We start from the raw sequence: 21,439 nt of genomic DNA, 5'->3' as shown, positions 1-21,439 counted from the left end.
TTTAGAACTTTGCTCTCCTCAGTGTAGAAAGAGGTAAGAAACCGAGCTCTGTGCAAGATCGTCCTATGCGTTAACTTGAAAAGACTGTAATTTTACCTTCCTGCTATTCCTCTCTCTCCGGTAATGAACAAATCTTCTCTGCTTCATCATGAAATGAAATGATATGGAAATAGCAAGGGTTTATTTGCATTTGGGTTCGTCTCCTTTTTGTTTATCACTAATATATATAAAGTCATCCAAGCAAGTGCACCAAAGGCAGCCGCTTGAGGGCGGCTGCTGTTCCCCAGCAGACTGGCCCCCCGGTGAGATATCACACCTGGTAGGTGCTACCTGGACCCTGTCCTCTGTCCACTCACTCCCACTTGCCACTGTGCAGCCCACAGCATCTCCCCACGTTTGTGGAAGGGGCTCATCAGTGTTCCCCAAGCTCCGATACAGGTCACAGCAAGCTACCAAAGCTAGGAGATGCATACATTGGGCCACTGATGTGTGACTTTAAAAGAGGCTCACGATAACTGAGCATTTGGAATATTTAACCTTGACTCTTGCAATGGCAGTTTCAGAACTGTTTGTCTCACTTCTCCTCTTTCCTTCTCCGAAGAGAGCCTGTTAGCGCAGATATATGAGCTAAGTCAATAATGTCCACTCGGACAGGATATATTGAGCTAATTCAAGGGTAGGTGGATAGCAGCTGCAGTCCTGCCTGTAAAATAGCATAGCTGTTGCCTCTGTGCAGTGAGTCATCAAGCCCCTTTTATTTACACTTTCATATAAGTGCTGGCAAACACTGATTTATTTGCTGAAAGCCAGGAAGTGAGGTATGGGCATATTAAAGAAGGAAACACACACACACACACACATGAATAGACCACCAACCTGTCTTCAGTTGGTCCAGAAGAATTTTAAGTCACACAGGCCTGAAATAGATTGACCTTTTATTATTTTTGAATTGAGGACAGATTTCCCCTTTAAAGGCTCAATTATACCGCAGGGCTTGTTTGCTTTTTATGATTTCAGAAGATGCCATGGTAACTTGCGCAATGAATCCTAGCCTGGGCTGCTTCAAGTGCTGAATTTCAAGTTCTGAACTGTAGTTTGAAATTTTAATCAATCTGGTGTCTGCAAAATTACTCTATTGTATTTACTCTTGGAGAATATTTATGGCAGATGAGTTATAAGAACTGATATTTGACAGCATGGTTCAGCCTTATGCCTGGTTTTGCCCATTGGAGACAATGGAGTTTTTCTGGGAAGAATTTGATTCCTTGTCTTTTTGAAGAGCTTGATAGATTAATAATATCTGAAGTTCAGCTATAAAGAGCTGCTCTTCTGTCAAATTCACTTCTATTAAGCATTCTTTAGTGGGATATCATCTCTGATTTTTCTAGGAGAAATTTAATTATTTGGACAACTAGATGGAGACTTTTATTCATTTTCTCTATACCTGCAAAATTGCTTGTTTTAGCTGCCTGGTGCTTTAATAATCTATTGACCTGCTCAGGAATGAGGAGCCTTGGTGCTAAAGATCATTCACAGTGCACTTACTCGGTTCTGAAGCAAATCTTTAATGTTAGGCAGAGCCAGAGGGAAGTGATAGCGTGCATGGTGGGTTTGGTGTTCACAGCTATCTGTGTATTTTTAAAATATAGAAAAGTGTGAGTAAACATTATGTATTCAAGCCTGCATTTTAAACCACGACTCTCCAGGTAATAAGCTTTTCCTAACTGAGGAGCTTTCAGCACACTGATTAACATCCAGATCCTTGAATTGCTCGCTAGAAGAGATCAGATTTATTTCAAAGTATGATTTAGTACATCCCGATGAAATGATGAATGGATGGATGGACAGACAGGCAGATGGAAGAAAGAAAGGAATGAAGTAGGGAAGGAAGAAAGGAAGAAAGGAAAGAAGCAAGCAAGGAAAAGTAAATGTAAACCACTAGGCAATGTGTTATACCCCTGTTTCTCTGCCATCCCAATCCAGCAGATAGGATCTTTATCATTTTCGTATTAGAATCTGAATCCATTCACTGAGGTAGAGAAATATCCTGTGTTTTCCTATGTGAAAGCAACCATGTGACGAGATTTAGGATGCTGAAGTGGCAGATGCTCTAAAATGCATCTTCGATATGGATTTCACAAGGGTGCCTCTCTTTCTCTGGTTTAGAACAGGTTAAAAAGAATCACTCCTTTTTTTTTCTTATTTAAGAAGAAAAGTTTAGCAATTACCTGACCAGTCATTCTGTGTCACTGAGTACAAGCAAATCTGGCATGTGAATCCTTATCCTTAATTTTATTTTTAGGCACCTAATTTGTTTTCCCATTTGATGATATCTTCAGCTGAAATCGTAGGCTGCTGATCTCTTGTTTTTTTCTCCTGCAGAGAATGTAATTGGACACTCTTAACCATGGCACAACTGTTCTAAATGACACAGAAAGTAAACGAAGGCTGCTAGATTAGAGAGAAGTCTCTCAATAGATTTGTGATTAACTTGCAACTATAATAAGAAATTACACGAAAATAGAAATGAGTAGGAAAGGTTAACCAGCTAAGACAGGAAATTATTTCAACAGCAGGGGGAAAAAAATAGAGAGGCAAAGATAGTCTCTTTATAGATACACTTCTGACATCAGCTGATTCTCAAGAGCAATAGACTAGAGCTAAGAAGAGGAGGCCTGTGGGCTAAAGGATACAGTTCAGATTAAACACCAGGATTTAAGTCCTGCTTCTTGTCGCTAGTCTTCTGCATAACTCTGATCAAATACAGTGCCTCAGTTTCCCTTCCTTCTTCTCTGATTAGCTTATAAATTCATTCAGAATTTGTATAATGCATGGGGCCAGGTTCTCCAGGCTAGAAACTACAGACATAACTGGACAACAAATAAAGTTTTCCATTCCCGCGCATCTCAGTTATGTGCTCCCTTTTCCAGTTATTACTCAATATAGCAAAATAGACCAAAGATGAAGTCTATGTCCAGTGGTTTTGAATACAAGGCTATACGTGATTCTTAAACTAAAAGCAAACAAGAGCGTATGCCCACAAATAGTTTAGAGTAAATCAATGTTTCAATACGGAACTCCCATGTGGAAAAGAAGGAGAGATGAGAAGTGAAACAAATAATTTTTTGAGCTGCAGAATTAATAAACTAAAACTCTTTCTTGGGTAGATTTTCTGTTATTCTAGTAAAAGGTGAGATTTTAGTTCTTTCCACTGGTAAGGGCAGAAAGAGAACCTCTGTCAATTTTCTCAAAATTTTAAAGAAACAAGCTAATATTTTAACGTCTAGTTACCTGTTAAATTTGCTTGAAAGTAGCCAATAGGTTGAAAAGTTATCTGAAACAGCCTCCTGTAAGATAATGCACTCAGCTAGTGTGCTTGCATAAGGCTTGTTTTCTCGGGAAATCATGTTTTAAAAAAATGCCGCCCATTATTTTCATTAACTTAGCTTGCACAGTTTGTAGCACGTATTCCCAAATGAGCCAGTCAGCACAATACACAGCCAATTCTTACTTCAATTTATTTTAAGAGTTTGGACATCCCTCTTTTATAGAGAGGCAGTAGGTCAAATTTACACCTACTGTAGCACTACTAAAGGGAAAGGAACTGCTCCAGAGATGTGTTTGCCTTATAAGCCATGTCTTGTGCTTGTCCCAGTTTGGATCAGCTGTATTCTTTGTTCTGAGTGGGTTTGATTTCATAAAGCTTCTCAGGATGCTCTGTTTTATTAGTTCAATTATTTTTTTCTTGTAGTGTTCTCTCATCATAGCACTGGCAGCCCAGTATTCTCTTTGCCTGCCCGCAGTCAATAACATGAATCCAAAATAAATGGTCAGTGCCCTACAGTAAGTATTAAGTTTACTTGTTCTATTTCAGCCAGTTACATTAAGTTAGACAGCTACTCTTTACCCCTTACAGCCCCTGTGAACTCAAAGAGGTCACAAAGGGATAACAAAGCAGTATTCGGCCTATACTGTTTTACTGTTTTACGTTAATGAGTACAATCATGTTGGGCTGCAGCCTGCAGGCATGTTGCTATTGTACCCAGTTCGCCATGGTTAAAAATAAATAAATATTTAGAAGAAGAGTAAGCTATCTTGTGCGATCTAAAAAATAGAAAACTGAAGCAAAAGTAATCCTCAAGGACATACCTACTGTCTGGGAAAAATAGGTCTGCAATGCCTGTAAGTTTGTTCCTCAGTTTTATATACTTCAGTTCTTACCTCATGTCAGATATCAATATGAGCATCACTTTGTCTGAAAAAATGGGTTTCTGTTATTTGCATTAGACCAGATTGACGCCATCTTTCCCTCATGCATTGCAGAGAGGGAGGAGCATAATGTGGGGTTGGGTGCTCCATGAATTTCCCCAGATTACAGTGGAGGTTTTCTTGCACAGATGCCGTTCTAGCCCACCATTTCTTCTGGTTCATGCACGAAGTCATTCCTGTGAAAAATCAGAAATCCTTTGCTAAAAAATTGCTCTTGGAACACTCAGGTCTATCATTACAGCAGGTGCCTTTGAGGCTGGGTTCAGACAAGAGGTCCTGTGTGGAAAAGGTGTGAAGACTGAACTCCTCACCCTTGGCCAGACCTTGCTGGAGTCAATATAACTCTCACTCTACTAAACCAAAGTGACAACAGAAGACCTGAGAACTTTGGCCCATTGGGCCAACCTGAAGGTTATCTTGGGTAGTATCTCAAAACTCAGTGGCCACTTTACTGATGTTACTCAATCACTCTTCCTCTCATTCATCACACAGCTTGAAAATGAGCTCCCTCCTTAGACAACTTTTTGTAATACTCAGTGACTTCTTTCCTCGTCTCAGTTTTTCCCTTTTTTCTTGTTAAGGTGTTCTTGGCCTTAAAAGCAACCCCTAAGAGGGCATTTCAATTTCTCTTCCCTTCTAATCATTCTTACTGTGATCACCTTAGCAGATGAGACAGTGACGCCAAATAAAGCAGAATCATCACTGGGCTTCCAAGCAGATGCTGTAAACAGCTTTATCCAACCAGGTGAGGGCCTACCTCTGTATCATTGTTTAAGCCTGTCTTCAGGATCAGACAAAGCTTACTGTATAAGTTAAATCTTGGTCATTCCTTGCTATCAGTGCAGGCAGAAGCATGGCAAGAAAACCAAACAAACAAGCTTCTGGAGAATCTTGAAGTTTGCTTTTGGTGTCCGTTCAAGTAACCTGCTATAGTAGCCTTCAGTCTCCAGAACTATCTAGCAAACACCTTCTATAGGCATGGTAGGTATGCAAGAGAGGTAATAAAAGTAGAGAGAAACTCAAATAAAGCCATGTTAAATTAAAGCAACAGGCAAGCATCTTGTATACCTCTATCAGCATATGTTAGGAGTGGACAGGGTCCCCCATAGGAACAGTGTCCTTCCATGGAAGTCTGAATCTTTATAACACCTATAGGACAGACCTCAGCTGAATGGAGAATTAGGAAAATTCAGCTAAACATCAGGATTTTAAGACAGTACGAGCTGGACATCATGTAAAAACAAAAGTGGATGGAAAGCCCAGATTTTACTATTGCAAGCTGAGCCACTCCCATTGGACTGAGTAGGATTAACACATTCATGCAGGCGAGAATATAATCCTTTGAAGCATCTCAACGTTTCCAGAGCTATTTGCAGTCCCTCAGTCATCTTCCTGTCGTTCACAGGCATCCCTTGCCTGTAGACTTCTCAAATGTTGCTCCTCAGAGACACTTGCCTGGCTGTTGGCTAGAGCATCTCTGTATTGCTAATGAGCAGACTTCCTTCCACACACGGTGCAGTACTCTCATCTGATCCTATTTCCTACCATCCGTCCATTCAATCATATCCTGCTTTGAACTTTTGCCCTCTTTAACTCTCTATGCAGGCTTACAATCCTTAGACATAAAAATACATAGATATACTTACGTTTATCTACCACAGCCAGAGCAGCCTCAGGGATAGCGATTTAATGGCTCCTGTTCTGAGGATAAAGTTGTTTATAAATATGGATGTAACTGGGCATACCAGTGGGAGGCAACTACTCATTATCCCCAGGTGTCTCTCTAGGAGATCTAATTCATTTAGTAAAGCATCCCTTTTAATGCGTACACACACACACGCACGCACGCACGCGCGTGCGCACATGCAACTCCTATTTAGATGGCCACAAAACAAATATTTTCCATTGATATGAACAAGTTGTTAGAATGGCATAAGAATGATAGATCCTGATTCATTTGGTTTGTACTGCTACATTCCTCCTGTAGGAATATGAATTATCACAAAGAGAGGACCATTTTCTCTCCCAAGCCTGCTCCTTGTGGAATGGTACACCTGCATCTTCAGAGGACATTGCCCATAGTCTCCCTTCCATTCAGGTCTCAGAGGTTTGCCCCAGGACCTGCTGCAATGGAACACCCTGGAGGTTCAGCCAGGCAGGCCATCAAGTCCAGGGTACGAAAACAGCAAAAGAGCACTGTTTCTCACATAGACTGTTTTTTTCCCCCCTCTCTGAGACTGTAGTTAATATCTTCTGCTGATACTACAGCTTTCCTCTAGGCTGTGTGTCAGAGCTGGGATTGCTTCTTTGCTTTTAATCCATGAGACACCAGGCAAAGTTCACACTGCCTGCTCGACAGGGGTCTGGTTAGAGCTGTAGGCAGCAGGAATGGCTGTCACTGCAGAATGCACACCTTAGCCTGCAACTCTCCATTAAGTAGGATACTTTGGTGGTGTGCTAAACGGCTTTGCATCCTAGTGTATGGTTTCATTTCCTCATTCATGCCATTATGCAGCCAGATTAAGCAAGCAACACTATAAAAATTGTATCTTCAAAGATAACCAATGGATAAGATACCAAGTAGTGACATAACCTTTTAAATGATCTGAATAACTGATCAAGCACTGGAGGAATAACCTTTTAAAATCATTAGATTTTGTAAGCAGATGTACAAATAATTAACTTTAAGTTATGCAGCCAGAGAATAATGTAGATTGCAGATTTCAAAGTCAGAATAACTGTAATTACAAAGGCAAGAGAATGTTGCTGAGAGAATGCAGACATCTTCTATTGATTTTCAGGTAAGCGGTAAGCCCATCAGAGCAAGGCCAGCAAGTTCTACTTTCTGTACAGATGGGAAACTGAAAAACAACAGGACCAGCACTCTACCTTTCTTTGTCCTTTCTGGAAATACTCCTCCTTGGAGCTTCTGAATCACTGGCTTTATTTCTATTTATATGATAGTAGTTCCCAAGACAGTGCAAGGCAGTTTGCAGGCACTGGAAGTCAAGTCCCAGTCATCTCAGCTTTTTATTTGCATTTATAAAGGGCAATATTAGAATGTTCCTAGAGACAAAGAGGAAAGTTGATGAGAAGTCACACTATTTTCTTTTGCAAAGGGCAGCAGGCACATACAGACACAAGCGAAAAGAGGCAAAACCCCAAAAGCTTTATCCAGTCTAAAGAGGATGCTAACACTTGTTTATGAGGCAAGGGGGGTAGGAGGAATCGCATCTTTTACGCAAAACATTGGCACAGGTACAAGCCATCGCTGAAGAAACCATTTATTTGTGGTGGGGAGATCCACAAGGGACATGGTCAAAGATGGATGAAAAGAGAAAGAGCATGAAAGAAGACTCAAAAGGGAAACCGAATGACTAAAAAACCTGCCATAGCGTGGGGATGACTAAACACAGTAGCTGGGAAAAACAGAACGTCAAAAAGTGCTCTCTACCAATAGCGAAGCAAACTGCAAAATATTGCTCCATTTCAGCTGTGGAAGCTTTTTCGTTCCAGGGATAAAAGTTTGCTCGCTCCACTGTCACATCTGGTTTGTGGTGTGAAGAGGATGGAAGCTCCATATGAGGTTTCAGTTCTTCCACACTACTAAAAAGCAATTTAAGACTTTGCAAAAATGGATAGAAAGGCCAAAGAATTCTTCACTTTTTTCCTATCAATCGCCCTGGTACCTAAATTATCTTCCAGGCTCTGTGCCCAAAATCTTTATGTGGTGCTATAGAAATGCAGAGCAATCTGTCTTCACCTGCAAGTGAAAATTGGTGTTAGTATAATGAGAACAACCCCTTCAGGATTTACTGTACTCCAAGGACATGGTCAGCTGTGGCAATTTGTTCCATTATGACTAGCTTCTGTATTGCTGCAATATGCTGATAGGTCCCTAAGATTTAAATCTGATGTTACATCAGTGTAAAGCCAATACAAGGCAGATACAAAGAGCTAGTCTTAGCTGGTATCAGAAATGTTTTTGCATTTAAAATATTTCTTGCAGTATGTCACTATCTATTTTGGGTCACATTTACATGGAGAGATTAACCTTTCTTAAACTTCAGAAAAGGCCTTAATAAGGTTTTCAGCTAGATATAAGCTTTTTAGCTGATTTCAATCTTGAATAAAATGCTTGAGACCCGGCCCTCCTTGACAACTGGGCCAGGACTCATGTGCAGAGTCCTGGCTTTCCACAGCAACCCTTGTGGATGGACTCAGACCCTGAACCAGGGTGGAGTTTCTCCTGATCATACTCTTACCTCTGAAAACCAAACTTCCATGCACAAACAGCTCTACCTGTCCTTCTGTGTACCTTGCCCAACCCTGCAAATAAGACAGAATCCTAGAAGTTTTCTAGGGTTCTGCTGGTTCTGTTTGGCTACACTTCCTTCCCAAAAGTGGTCACAGGTAATGAGTCACAGTTCTTCTAAGCACTGTTCCCTCTTGATACTCTCCGTACCCAAGGCCAACTGAGGCAGCGAGAGGAATGTCTGTCAAAATAGTATACTTTATAGCACCTTAATCCACACTCTATAATAATGCTGTCAACTCTTTCTTTTTTTTTAATAAGGGACCATTTAATTTGTTTTTAACTCCATTGTTTTTTAAAAGGCCTTTAGGAAGTCTTACCTGCAATTTATCATGGAGATTAAATGGAGGGAAGAGGTGGGTGCTGATTACCTGTCAGCTGGACAGGCTCAATGCACAATGAGATGTAAAGTTTACATGTAAACGTGTAAGGCTTAATTCCCTGCCAAGGCAGTGCTTGAGCTCAATTAGTCAAAATCGTGCTCACATAGACTAGCCATACTTGAGTTTGGCAAGTAAGTTTGCAAGCTAGAAAGAGAACTAGCACTTGCTAGATAAGACTTGGGTAAAAAAAAGCAATCTCTGAAAGGAAAGCAAGAGAAAGAGGAACTGTATAGCTATGTTGAGAACTAATGTTTTCCAAGATATTGGTCTCAAAGCTGTATCTGGAAGTTCATACTTCAGTTCAGTGAGCAAGAAGCTACTTAAAAATAAACCAAGATGAGAAACATAAGCAAATCTGGTTGATTGTGTTTCTCCTCAGGCTGCTGCTTTGATATTTGGATTTCCCTAGCATTTCTGAAGATAGAAGAACAGCAGTAATGAATTCTTGCTGCGTTGGTCATTTTCAGATGTTGTGATGTTGCATGAATTTTTCCTCCTTCACTTGCGTTTCAGGTAAAACGTAAACTACAAGCTCAAATTACCAGGGAGTTACTGATCTCTAAGAAATTGCATTTATTGATACCTGTGCAGCAGCTTCTCCTGAGTCGTTCTTCTGCCTAATATTTTCCCTTGATTCATTTGTTATGTAGACAGCTCACCATTATGTGCTCAAAACTGTTTCTAGAACGACTCTCTCAGATTGTGATAATGAAAAAAGATAGTCAGCTGCTTTATGAGTGCAATATTATTTATTACTTGCAAATAACAAAAAACATCATTCAAACTGTAGGTTCACCACATCTGTATTTGTTGGTGGGCATCTACCTCTGAGGTTCCTTGTTAAAGAAAAACATACACTTCAAAGCTGAAGCCCCTAGTCTTATATAAATACCTTTTGAGAATTAGAATGGTGAACCAGGTTGAAATATCTATTAACCAAGCTTAGTGTGCTATGGAGATGAAAGGCTATTTAGAGAGGAATGATTGATGACAATGAGAACAGTCTTTCATTGTAAAGTTGTTCTGCAATACAGAAGCACAGCTGAAGTAAATATGGCAGAAAACACAGGAACATCCAGCTCAGGAAACAGAGGAAGGAGGTTAGTGTCCTCCTTCATCAAATAAGCAGGTGATATTCACTAGTTGCTCTACAATTTCTCCAGAAACACCTCTCCAGAAAAAATAATCCCATTTAAAAATAAGTACATAAATATCAGGGAGGCAGAAATAGGTCTATGTCAAGTCCCCTGACTCTCGCAGAAAGGGGCTTGCAATTGAATTCATCTCCATGAAACTGCTATTGCCAGTTCTGTTACTATTTATATTTCATTAACATTTATAAGCCTGATTAGGGCTTTATTTTTGCAGACACTAGGTGTTTGTATCAAAAATGACCATCTCTGACATCCTTCTTGAAAGATGTAACATCTGGAGATGATTTGAATATGAAAGCTTCTCTATTCCACAGAAAGATCAGCCAAAATGGTAGCAGTTTATAGCAGGCAATGGAGAAAATCTTTTGCCCAATGTATTAAATTGTCCCTTTTACTCACTTTGAAAGCAAATAGCTGAAATAATAGAGTATTTCTGTAATGACTGACCACTTCAACCAAAAAAGTATACTCCAAAATCAAAGACAGTTATATTAGAAGTTACTATTTCAAAAAAAAAAATTAAACTTCATTATGCTCTGTGAAAGATGATGAGTAAAATCGATTCGACGTGTAACATTTTTGACCTTTTCTTTAAACCTGCTCTGTTTGCTTTGTCTGTACCCCCTTTTTTTGTTCCACACTTAATTGCAATAAGTGGGTCCTAAATTAGTGCAGATTAGTGTGTAGTAAGATTGGATTCTGTTCATGACTGCTACTAAAGCTGACTAGACTTCGGGGAAAAGGGTGCATCAGTGTAACATATACGTTTTCTTTATATTTCTGAGGGAAGTGCAAGTCAAAATAATGTACTAAAATACACCAAGAACTTGGCTGTGGAGCCTTTACAATGAGTTCAACTTTGATAACTTATGAGTCTCCTGAGCCAATTTTAAGACTACATAGTCCCACTCCCTATATCTTCATGAATTGTGTTCTAGTGGGCTGAACAACATGGCAATTTTTGCCACTTCTCACATTTCTAGATGAACCCTTTCTTCAATCAAAGATGATAAAGTGAAATGAAATTATGAAAGGCAGAAAACATAGAGTCCAAAGTGTGACCTAGGAATCTTAATTTTCCTCAATCATTGCTGTAACGGAATGCAAGTCTGCAGCAGCAGGGGTGAAATTATAGTACAAATTACCATGCTATGCCAGATAAATTATTCTCTGCAGCATGGTTATTAAGTGATAGATAAATAACTAACACTGTAGGACTGATTGACAAAATATAAGTGACCTGGAGCTAAGCAGGGCACCATGGAAATAACATTGCAGAACCACTAGTATTTTAACACTGAAATGAGATTTACCAGAGCAGAGCAGTCTTAAAATAGTATAAGACTAAGCCAGCTACAAGTTAAACAGGTACTACAAGCTTTTCAGCTGAGAACTCCTAGCCTCATGACTTGCCCCATGTAAACTTTTCTTAAATAAATGTGATACTGAGTCCTGGTACATGTTATATGTCTTTGGGGGACAGGAAACTAAGCTTTAGACTCCTGCTAAGTGAGGGTGACAGGATTTTTCCCTTCAAACGAATGTTAATGAATGGCTATCTTCTTTAACAGCTTCATAGAGAATGGGGGCAATGGGCCCAGAGGTTATTCAGTGACACAGCATCCTCAAGGTTCAGAAGCAGAGCTAATAGAGAGAGAAATGCTTCAGACTACTGCCAGTAAGAACTGAAGAAATCACTGGAGCGTATGGATTCTCTGGAGACTTCTCTTCCATTATTTCAACAGCTAGGACCTGTTCCCATTAAAACATTTCTGTGCAAAAGGCTTTTGTAGCAGAACAATTCATGTCCTACTATTTGTGATTTCTCAAATGTTTTCTATCAGAACTTGTGATATGATTATGCAAAGGATGATGCTTGACTTGGAAGAAAATAGTGATGCCCAGGTCATCTCTAGGAAAGAGGAAAATTCCTGCATAAGAGAACATAAGGACATCAGCCTCAGAATGGGATTTTAGACAAAGAAAGCTAGGTCAACAGCAAGGAGAAGAACATCAGCTTTTTAGAAACTGTATATCCATCTTATATTGGGCAAAAAATGCTGATTGGGAAAGAGACATCATATGCCCTGTTCCAGAGGGAAAGTCATGATGGGCAGAATCATAAAGTATAGCGGACAAGGAAAAACATTTCACAAGATAAAAGTAGGGAGAAGCATATAGGTTCTTAACCTAGATTTTATATTTTTTATGCTGATTAGAAAAGTTAGTCGTGAAACCTTTGTGTTAGGTACTTCAGTCGTCATGTACTGCAGAAGAAGAAAACTGCTTATCCAAGTCCATACAAAGGCAGGGTATGGGAAAGTAAATTACTGTGGTGACAGAGAGAAGTAACACAGCTTTCAGGCCAATGGCAGCTGAACACAGGTGTCAGCTCTTGGAAAAGTATGCTACACAAGGTATCTTATACCCAGACAGATGCTCCAGATAGCAGTCTGGCCCCTGGCCACATGAAGCATGACTGGCAAATACCTATAACAGGTGGGGAAATGAGCCAGTATTTTGATACTGCTCTTTATTTCAGTGATATTTATTTCACCTATTGTCTGAAGATCTCAAAATATTTCATAAAACAGCACTGACATGTTTAGAATGGCACTGAGACATCTTTTGCTTGTGTGTGTGTGCGTGTGCCACTCTCCTCATCAGATAGAAAGAATGTATTATCACAGAATCACAGAATCACAGAATCGTTTAGGTTGGAAGGGACCTCTGGAGATCATCTCGTCCAACCTCCCTGCTCAAGCAGGGTCACCTAGAGCATATTGCCCAGGATCACATCCAGACGGGTTTTGAATATCTCCAGCGAAGGAGACTCCACCACCCCTCTGGGCAACCTGTTCCAATGCTCTGTCACCCTCACAGTGAAGAAGTTTTTTCTCAGGTTCAGATGGAACTTCCTGTGGTTCAGTTTCTGCCCATTGCCTCTTGTCCTGTTGCTGGGCACCACGGAGAAGAGGCTGGCCTCATCCTCTTGACACTCCCCCTTCAGATACTTGTACACGTTGATGAGATCCCCTCTCAATCTTCTCTTCTCCAGGCTGAACAGGCCCAGCTCTTGCAGCCTTTCTTCAGAGGAGAGGTGCTCCAGCCCTCTAATCATCTTGGTAGCCCTCCGCTGGACTCTCTCCAGGAGTGCCATGTCTCTCTTGTACTGGGGAGCCCGGAACTGGACACAGTACTCGAGGTGAGGCCTCCCCAGGGCTGAATAGAGGGGCAGGATCACCTCCCTCCACCTGCTGGCAACACTCTGCCTAATGCACCCTAGGATCCCATTGGCCTTCTTGGCCACAAGGGCACACTGCTGCCTCATGTTTAACTTGTTGTCCACCAGCACTCCCAGGTCCTTCTCGGCAGAGCTACTTTCCAACAGGTCAGTCCCCAGCCTGTACTGGTGCATGGGATTATTCCTGCCTAGGTGCAGGACCTTGCACTTGCCTTTGTTGAACTTCAGGAGGTTCCTCTCCGCCCACCTCTCCAGCCTGTCCAGGTCCCTCTGAATGGCAGCACAGTCTTCTGGTGTGTCAGCCACTCCCCCCAGTTTAGTATCATCAGCAAACTTGCTGAGGGTGCACTCTGTCCCTTCCTCCAGGTCATTGATGAATATATTGAACAAGACTGGGCCCAGGACTGACCCCTGGGGGACACCACTAGCCACAGGCCTCCAACTTGACTCTGCGCCATTCACCACAACCCTCTGAGCTCGGCCATCCAGCCAGTTCTCAAGCCACCTCACCGTCCACTCATCTAGCCCACACTTCCTGAGCTTACCTAGGAGGATGTGATGGGAGACAGTGTCAAAAGCCTTGCTGAAGTCCAGGGAGACAACATCCACTGCTCTGCCCTCATCTACCCAGCCAGTCATTCTGTCATAGAAGGCTATCAGATTGGTCAAGCATGATTTCCCTTTGGTGAATCCATGCTGACTACTCCTGATCACCTTCTTGTCCTCCAGATGCTTAGTGATGTCCTCCAGGATGAGCTGTTCCATCACCTTTCCCGGGATGGAGGTGAGGCTGAGAGGCCTGTCGTTTCCTGGCTCCTCCTTCTTGCCCTTTTTGAAGACTGGCGTGACATTGGCTTTCTTCCAGGCCTCAGGCACCTCTTCTGATCTCCAGGACCTTTCAAAGATGATGGAGAGAGGCCTAGCGATAACATCCGCCAGCTCCCTCAGCACTCGTGGGTGCATCCCATCGGGGCCCATGGATTTGTGGATGTCAAGTTTGGACAAAAGATCTCTAACCCGATCCTCCTCAACCAAGGGAGAGTCTTCCTTTCTCCAGCCTTCCTCTCTTGTCTCCAAGGTCTGGAATTCCTCAGGACTGGCCTTAGCAGTGAAGACAGAAGCAAAGAAGGCATTCAATAACTCTGCCTTCTCTGTATCCTTTGTCACCAGGGCACCCGCCCCTTTCAGCAGCGGGCCCACGTTTTCCCTAGTCTTCCTTTTGCTATTGATGTATTTGAAGAAGGCCTTCTTGTTGTCCTTGACATCCCTTGCCAGATTTAATTCCAAATGGGCCTTAGCCTTCCTTGTCGCATCCCTGCACGCTCTGACAACGTCCCTGTATTCCTCCCAAGTGGCCTGTCCCCTTTTCCACATTCTGTACACTTCCTTCTTCTGCTGGAGTTTGGCCAGGAGTTCCTTGCTCATCCATGCAGGTCTCCTGCCCGCTTTGCTGAACTTCTTCCTCAGAGGGATGCACTGATCCTGAGCCTGGAGGAAGTGACGCTTGAATATTAACCAGCTCTCTTGGACCCCTCTTCCTTCTAGGGCCCTACCCCAGGAGATTCCCCTAAGTAGGTCCCCGAAGAGGCCAAAGTCAGCTCTCCTGAAGTCCAGCGTTGCAATCCTACTCATTGCCCTGCTCCCTCCTCGCAGGATCCTGAACTCCACCATCTCATGGTCACTGCAGCCAAGGCTGCCCCCAACCTTCACATCTCCAACTAGACCTTCTTTGTTCGTTAGTACAAGGTCTAGCATTGCACCTCTCCTTGTTGGCGTCTCCACCACCTGGGTCAAGAAATTATCATCAATGCTCTGCAGGAACCTCTTTGATTGTTTGTGCCTAGCTGTGCTGTCTTCCCAACAGATGTCAGGGTGGTTGAAGTCTCCCATGAGAACCAGGGCCTGTGATCGTGAGGCTTCTTCCAGCTGTCTGTAGAAGGCCTCATCGACGACTTCCTCCTGATCAGGTGGCCTGTAGTAAACCCCCACAACAGTGTCACCCATGTTACCCTGCCCTTTAATCCTTACCCATAGGCTCTCAACTTGCTCTTCATCCACCCCGAGGCAGAGCTCCATACATTCTAGTTGCTCCCTCACATAAAGGGCAACTCCACCACCTCGCCTTCCTGGCCTGTCTTTCCTAAAAAGCACATAGCCATCCATGACAGCATCCCAGTCATGTGAACTATCCCACCATGTCTCTGTCACTGCAATGAGATCATGGCCCTGCGACCGCACACAGATCTCTAACTCTTCCTGCTTATTCCCCATGCTGCGTGCATTGGTATACAGGCATTTGAGAGAGCCAGTCAAGCACACAGGCTTCCCAGAAGAGGTGCAAGAGGATCCTCCATAGCCATGTTGCATGCTGTCTCCCCTGGTCGTATGCACCCGCTGGAGGCATCCTGACTTGAACGGTGTTTTACTGACTCCCCTGCCACTATACCACTCCCCTTCCCCCATCTTGCCTAGTTTAAAGCCCTCCTTACCAGGCTGGCCAATCTGTTGGCAAAGATGCGCGTGCCCCGCTTGGTAAGGTGGATCCCGTCTCTCCCCATCAGCTGTTGATCTTCAAACAGGGTCCCATGGTCATAGAAACCAAAGCCCTATATTATAGGCAGAGGGAGGTTACACAAGGCTGAATAATGATTACCCAAGTCATGTGGATATTTAAAATCAAATTAAGTCTGTCTAATTAAGTGTCCACATAATTTAATGGAGAACTCCAGCAGAAATAAGGGGTTCCTACCATAGTCTAATAACGGGTATCTCACCAGAGAAGGCTCTTGTGGGATGCCCTGCACACAGTCATGGCCTCCAGTCTTTCTTCAGTGAAGAACAAACTAAGAAAGAAGGTGGAGCGAAAGAGAGAAAACAATATATGCAACTAAAAAGACCCCTGAAATAATATGAGTGTTCTGAATGCAGCCAAGTAATCAGAGCAATCAGTAGGGGTCAGGCTGAAGATCAGATTTTGCTACATCCAATAGGAAACTGGCCTCAGATTCAAACAGCTTAATTTCTACCTGGGGCTTCAGTGGCATGAAGGCAGTAGCAAACACTAAGCAGAAGTCCTTAGGTGGAATTTAAGGAATGTGAGCGTAGTGCCTAACTACCTTTGAGGGCCTGAGCCCCAAATGCTTTAGCACGGGTCATTCACAAAATTATCTGTACTGCAGGGAAATCATGTAACAGAAGGGTTGTGAGCAAAACTGGCAAGTTTTTAACTCAGTATGCCCATAGGGAATCAAGAAAATTCATCTCAGTCTCTTAATATCTCTGACATTACTTGCACGGAGTAACATTCAGAGCCCAACAGACTTACAAGCATCAAAAAACAGTTTTGTTTTTGACAGCTATCTTCTCCCAGTCTTCTGTTGTTTAGTCTGTTTCTCATTAGAGCCAGTAAGGAACACCGGCATCCACTGAAGGGTTCGTCAATTTTTCGTCAGTGAATCTAACTGGAAATCACAGGGATAAATCCAGCACATGCATGCAGAAACCCCAGCATTGACACAGAGAAGGTCAATTGTGCCCATCACTATCAGCCCAACCGGTCGGAGTCTGTGGGTGGAAGAAGCCACAAAAAAAGGAAGCAGCACAGCTATCCTACTGTCTCCTTAACACAGAACAAAATGCTGGCAGGTGACAGTAAACAGAAAGAGATTGAAGAAGATGGCTCTCTGGAGAAAGGCCCTTGTCAGAACTTTTAGAACACAAGAAAAAGAAAGGCAGATTTTTGTTTTCTTGTTTTCAAGTCAATTTTGAAAGTGAGTGTAGCTCTGTAGGGAAGAAGATTGTTCCCTGGGGGAATTAGGGAAGTTGTACAGGTTCAAACAGAATGAAGAAAAAGGGGAAAGTCTTTTTTTTTTTTTTTTTTTTTTTTGCTTTCAGCAGTTGGTGCTCTCTAAAATCAAGGCAGAAATTTAAAAAAAAAAAATCTAAATTCTTAAATATTGTGAACAGTTACAAAAGGCTCAGTCATTTACCAGTGAGACTTCTGGGCCCTAGAAAAATGTAGAGTTAGGAGTCATTGGGTGCTTAGGACTAAACTTGTTGCCTAAAATTTCACAGCAAGTCTGAGGCAGACACAGGAATAGAAGCTCTGTGAGGGGATGATCTTTCTTTCCTTGGATTCTGCCTCATCATCCATCAGTTTGCTTATTTGCTCTCTGAACATTTCCTGCGCCCACAGAAAGAATACTGCATGGTCATGTAATCAGCTGGCATGCTAATATGTGCATATGTTCTCTAGCATAAAAGGGCTGATTTATGGTTGGATAGCATTTCCTGACCTTTAGAATGGAAAATGCTTTTCTCCTAACCAGCGAGACCCAGATATAAATAATATAGCCAGATATTAAAACCCAGCCATTTAACACTTTCCCCTTAGACCTATTTCAGTAGCTACATTTTCCTGCAGCAGCCATCCAGGTGGTATTCCCCTTTTCCTTGTATAAGCCTGCAAAGTCTTATAAGCTTATAGCTCTGTCCTTAATTGGCAGTGGCATGTTGAGAAAAGCTGATGCTTCTGTAAAGTCTTGCGTGCATAAGATCATTATTGTCTTTAATGTTGATGTTGCCTGAAAAGGCAGGTCTTTGCCTTTCATTCTCCCCCTCCTGCTTTTTTTCATTCCCCCTCCCCGAATAAAATCTTCACAGAAAAAAAAAAATCAACTGGGAGCAGGTGGTTTTAAGCAAAGCAAATTATGTTTTCTGCTTCACTGGACTGTTTCCTGCCCTGCAGTATGGGAAAAATCCCAGAATGTGTGTGCCAGACCCAGGGAACTTCCGTCAACCAGGGACGTTTCTGAGGGAGAGCAAGTTGCTAAGAGTATCAGGATGAAAGCTTAGGGGACTCATTTTAATTTAATGGAATATATTGCATCACAGACTGCTGCCATGTTGGTTTAGCTGCTATTCTGGGCAGATAGGTCCAAAATCTCATTGAAGCAGCTTCTATTATGACAATGATTCATAGTCCCCTTCTTTTGGTACCAAAGGAGGAAATGAAACTGGAATAAGAAAAGGGTGTTATACTTCAAGCTTCTCTCAATTTATTTGGTAACAAATTTTCTGTGTAGACAACCTTCCAGACCAAATTCTACAGCCTCTCAGTGAAAGAAAGTGTAAGCGGATTCACAGAGACAGAGTCGTTCTAACAGAAATACCGTCTCTGATGTCCCTACTGAATTGTATGCATCTTTACTGATTTATGCATTCTCTGTGATACACAAGCTTTGTCTGAGTTGCCATACAGACTGAGTACGAGGACCACGACTGTACTGTGCAGAATCTCCATGCTACAGATGAGTCCTTGGGAAAGACGGCAATATTTGGGAAAGGACTGAACCCCTTTCTTTCTCGCCCAGCACCAGCATCAGCACACAAGCCCTCATTTATAACCATGGCCAGGAGGAAAGCTGCATGCCGTGGCTCCTTGCACCAGCATAACCAGGATGTCCCCTGCAGGCACATCCTTGGGAAGCCTGGGAAGGGTAGCAGATGCTACCCCCTCACTGATGCCACAAGTGACTGTAACAGTGAGGAGGGGAGGGAAGCAAAAGGCAAAATTTAGGATGGCTGTTCTAGTCTGGGACAGGGAAGTTACCCTGCATGACTGTAGGACTGGCATACTGACTCATTCTCTAAGAGACTGATCGTTCTGTTTGGGAAGAGTAGAAGTATTAGTTCCTCAGAACACTGATTCAGAACAGCAGCACAGCTGAGCTCTTACATTCAGCAGTAGTGTTAGGACTGGGATACAGCACTAAGGGGAAACCTGAGCCAGAGTTCCTTCTTGAGGTGTAGGCACCAAATTAGCATCTGGCCTCATTTTGGAAGTTTATGTTGTGTTTTCACTCACATGAGGTAAAATTCACTTGTCCAAAAGTTAACAGGAAGTCTGTAGCTGCAAAAAAAGCTGAACCCACATCATGCTTGCGTTCTCCAGAATACTTGCTACATGGAGTCTTCCATCTGAACTGCTTGAAATGATTTACAAATGCTATTTCTCATAGCCCCTCCACTGATGCTGTAATAATGTTGCCCAGCCAAGCACACATTTCCCATGCAACTAACTGCTTCAGCTTTCCTACTTGCTTGTCAGAAAAGCACTCTGTGCTTGTGCTTGCTGATGCCTGCAAAAGACCTTCACCATCCTTACTTGATTCCCACGAATGGGTGGAGACTATGTAACCTTTCCTTTTCTGGCAGGTGCTAGGAGTTGCCTTTGGGGATGAATCTAAGCAGGATGGGGATAAGTAGGTTCTCACTCAAGGCTCAAGGTTTTGCTCTCATCCCTGCTCCCAAGGCTCTGTCCAGCATGAGTCCAATACTCCCCTAAATACTGTAAGTTTTCCACATCCTCTGAATGTTACACAATAAGCATAACCCAAGACCAAACATTCCTTCTGTGTATATCACAAATCTGGGCAGCGTTCAAACTAATTACTTGAAGAGGAGTATGAGATTTGCTTTGGGCCAGTATCTTAAATAAATAATAAACTTAAGGACTGTTTCCAATGGAAGACCTCTTCTGTATTACCAAAGACTTCAAGAAACATCTCCTTCCAGACAAAAGCATTGACGGAAGCATAGATATTTCTAGAAACTGGTCCCATTTACTGGCTGTTGCCCTCCAGTTAAAATCTGAACCTGACACTAGCAATTTATGAGGGTTGGATTCTGTGGCCAAAGGCACAGGGACTTGCAGGATTCAAGATGGACCCATGTCCAGGTCCTAACCTAGAAATGGGTCAGCTCCAAGCCCTGAGGAAACAGGCATACCTCGTGTCTTCCAATTGCAAGCTGCACAACTCCAAGGCTTGACATCTGCGTTCAGGCTTCTCTCCCCAAAATCCATTTGCTTTAGAAGGTGGGATGTTGGGGGGAGGGAGAGGAGCCATAAGAAACAAATGACTAACTGCAAGAGGCAGCAATTGGACTCAGCATGTTCTGCTAATACACACCTGATAAAAAGCATTCTTTTTCCTCTTCACTGCAAGTAACCAGTTCTATTAACATTGAACGATAATGTGGAATGACTGTGGGGGGAAAATGTTTAAAATAATAAAAAGAAACCCTGCAGGTGAGCAAGATTGATTTTAATAAATGCTACAGAAGAAATATATCTCTGGGACATTTTCTCCCCCTCCTGTTTTGAGTGTAAGATGTGTGGAGTCTGGTGTTGTCAGTCTTGCCAGCAGGAGGCCAGTGACAGGTTGAGCAGCGTGGCTGACAGGACTTAACTCAAATCTCAAAGAGAAGTAATGCAGCTCAGAATGGCCAATATTACAGATTATGTGGGGGAGATGGGATGCACCAGGGTTATTCAGATATCATTATGCAGAGCAAAAATAACCCCAAAACAACATCAACCTACAAACAAATCAGACTGACAGCTCTGCAAAAAATCAGCAAGAACAGAACTCCATCAGGTTCAGATCATACTGAATAACAAAGAAAAATATCACTAGCAACAGACATGTATTATATCTCACACTCCCTGAAGGAGGCAGATAGAGTTGCAAAGGTTCAAATTCATATAAAAGCAAAAATCCTGGTGCCTTAAGATTACACTCATGCTGAAAGTGATGGATGCAGTCCAACATGATCCCTTCTTGGTATTGCACTCTTCAGTGACCATGTAGCTCCCGCTCAGCGTTTCACTCTCCAAGACTTAACAGGTAATGGCAATGTCCCTCCCACAGTAGTTATTCAAATACCAGCTACATGGATATGTAGCACATTAAATTTTCACATTATGTGACATTTTTGCTTGCATGGTGGAAAATCAGCATTTGCGCTTAAAACTTTAAAGTTGTTTCTCTGCAACATGTTGTGCTAAGTTTTTTTCTCCCACTTGTCTTCAGAAGCCATCTCCTCATGCCACTCACTCTTCAGGATGGCAGTGAACAGCCTGCTGAGCTATGAAGTCCTATTATTTAGAAGAATTCTTGTTGGAGTTCTTATCAGTGTTCTGCAGCAGCTCTTCTTATCTGGCACACTTCTTGTTAGGAAAAGGGAGCTTGAAGGCTTTCCCAACTTTGCATCTTGCAGCTTTTGCCTTTTG

The sequence above is a fragment of the Struthio camelus genome, chromosome 3 (assembly GCF_040807025.1).
Source record: "Struthio camelus isolate bStrCam1 chromosome 3, bStrCam1.hap1, whole genome shotgun sequence".
Classification (NCBI taxonomy): Eukaryota; Metazoa; Chordata; class Aves; order Struthioniformes; family Struthionidae; genus Struthio; species Struthio camelus.
This window is presented reverse-complemented; position numbering follows the sequence as displayed.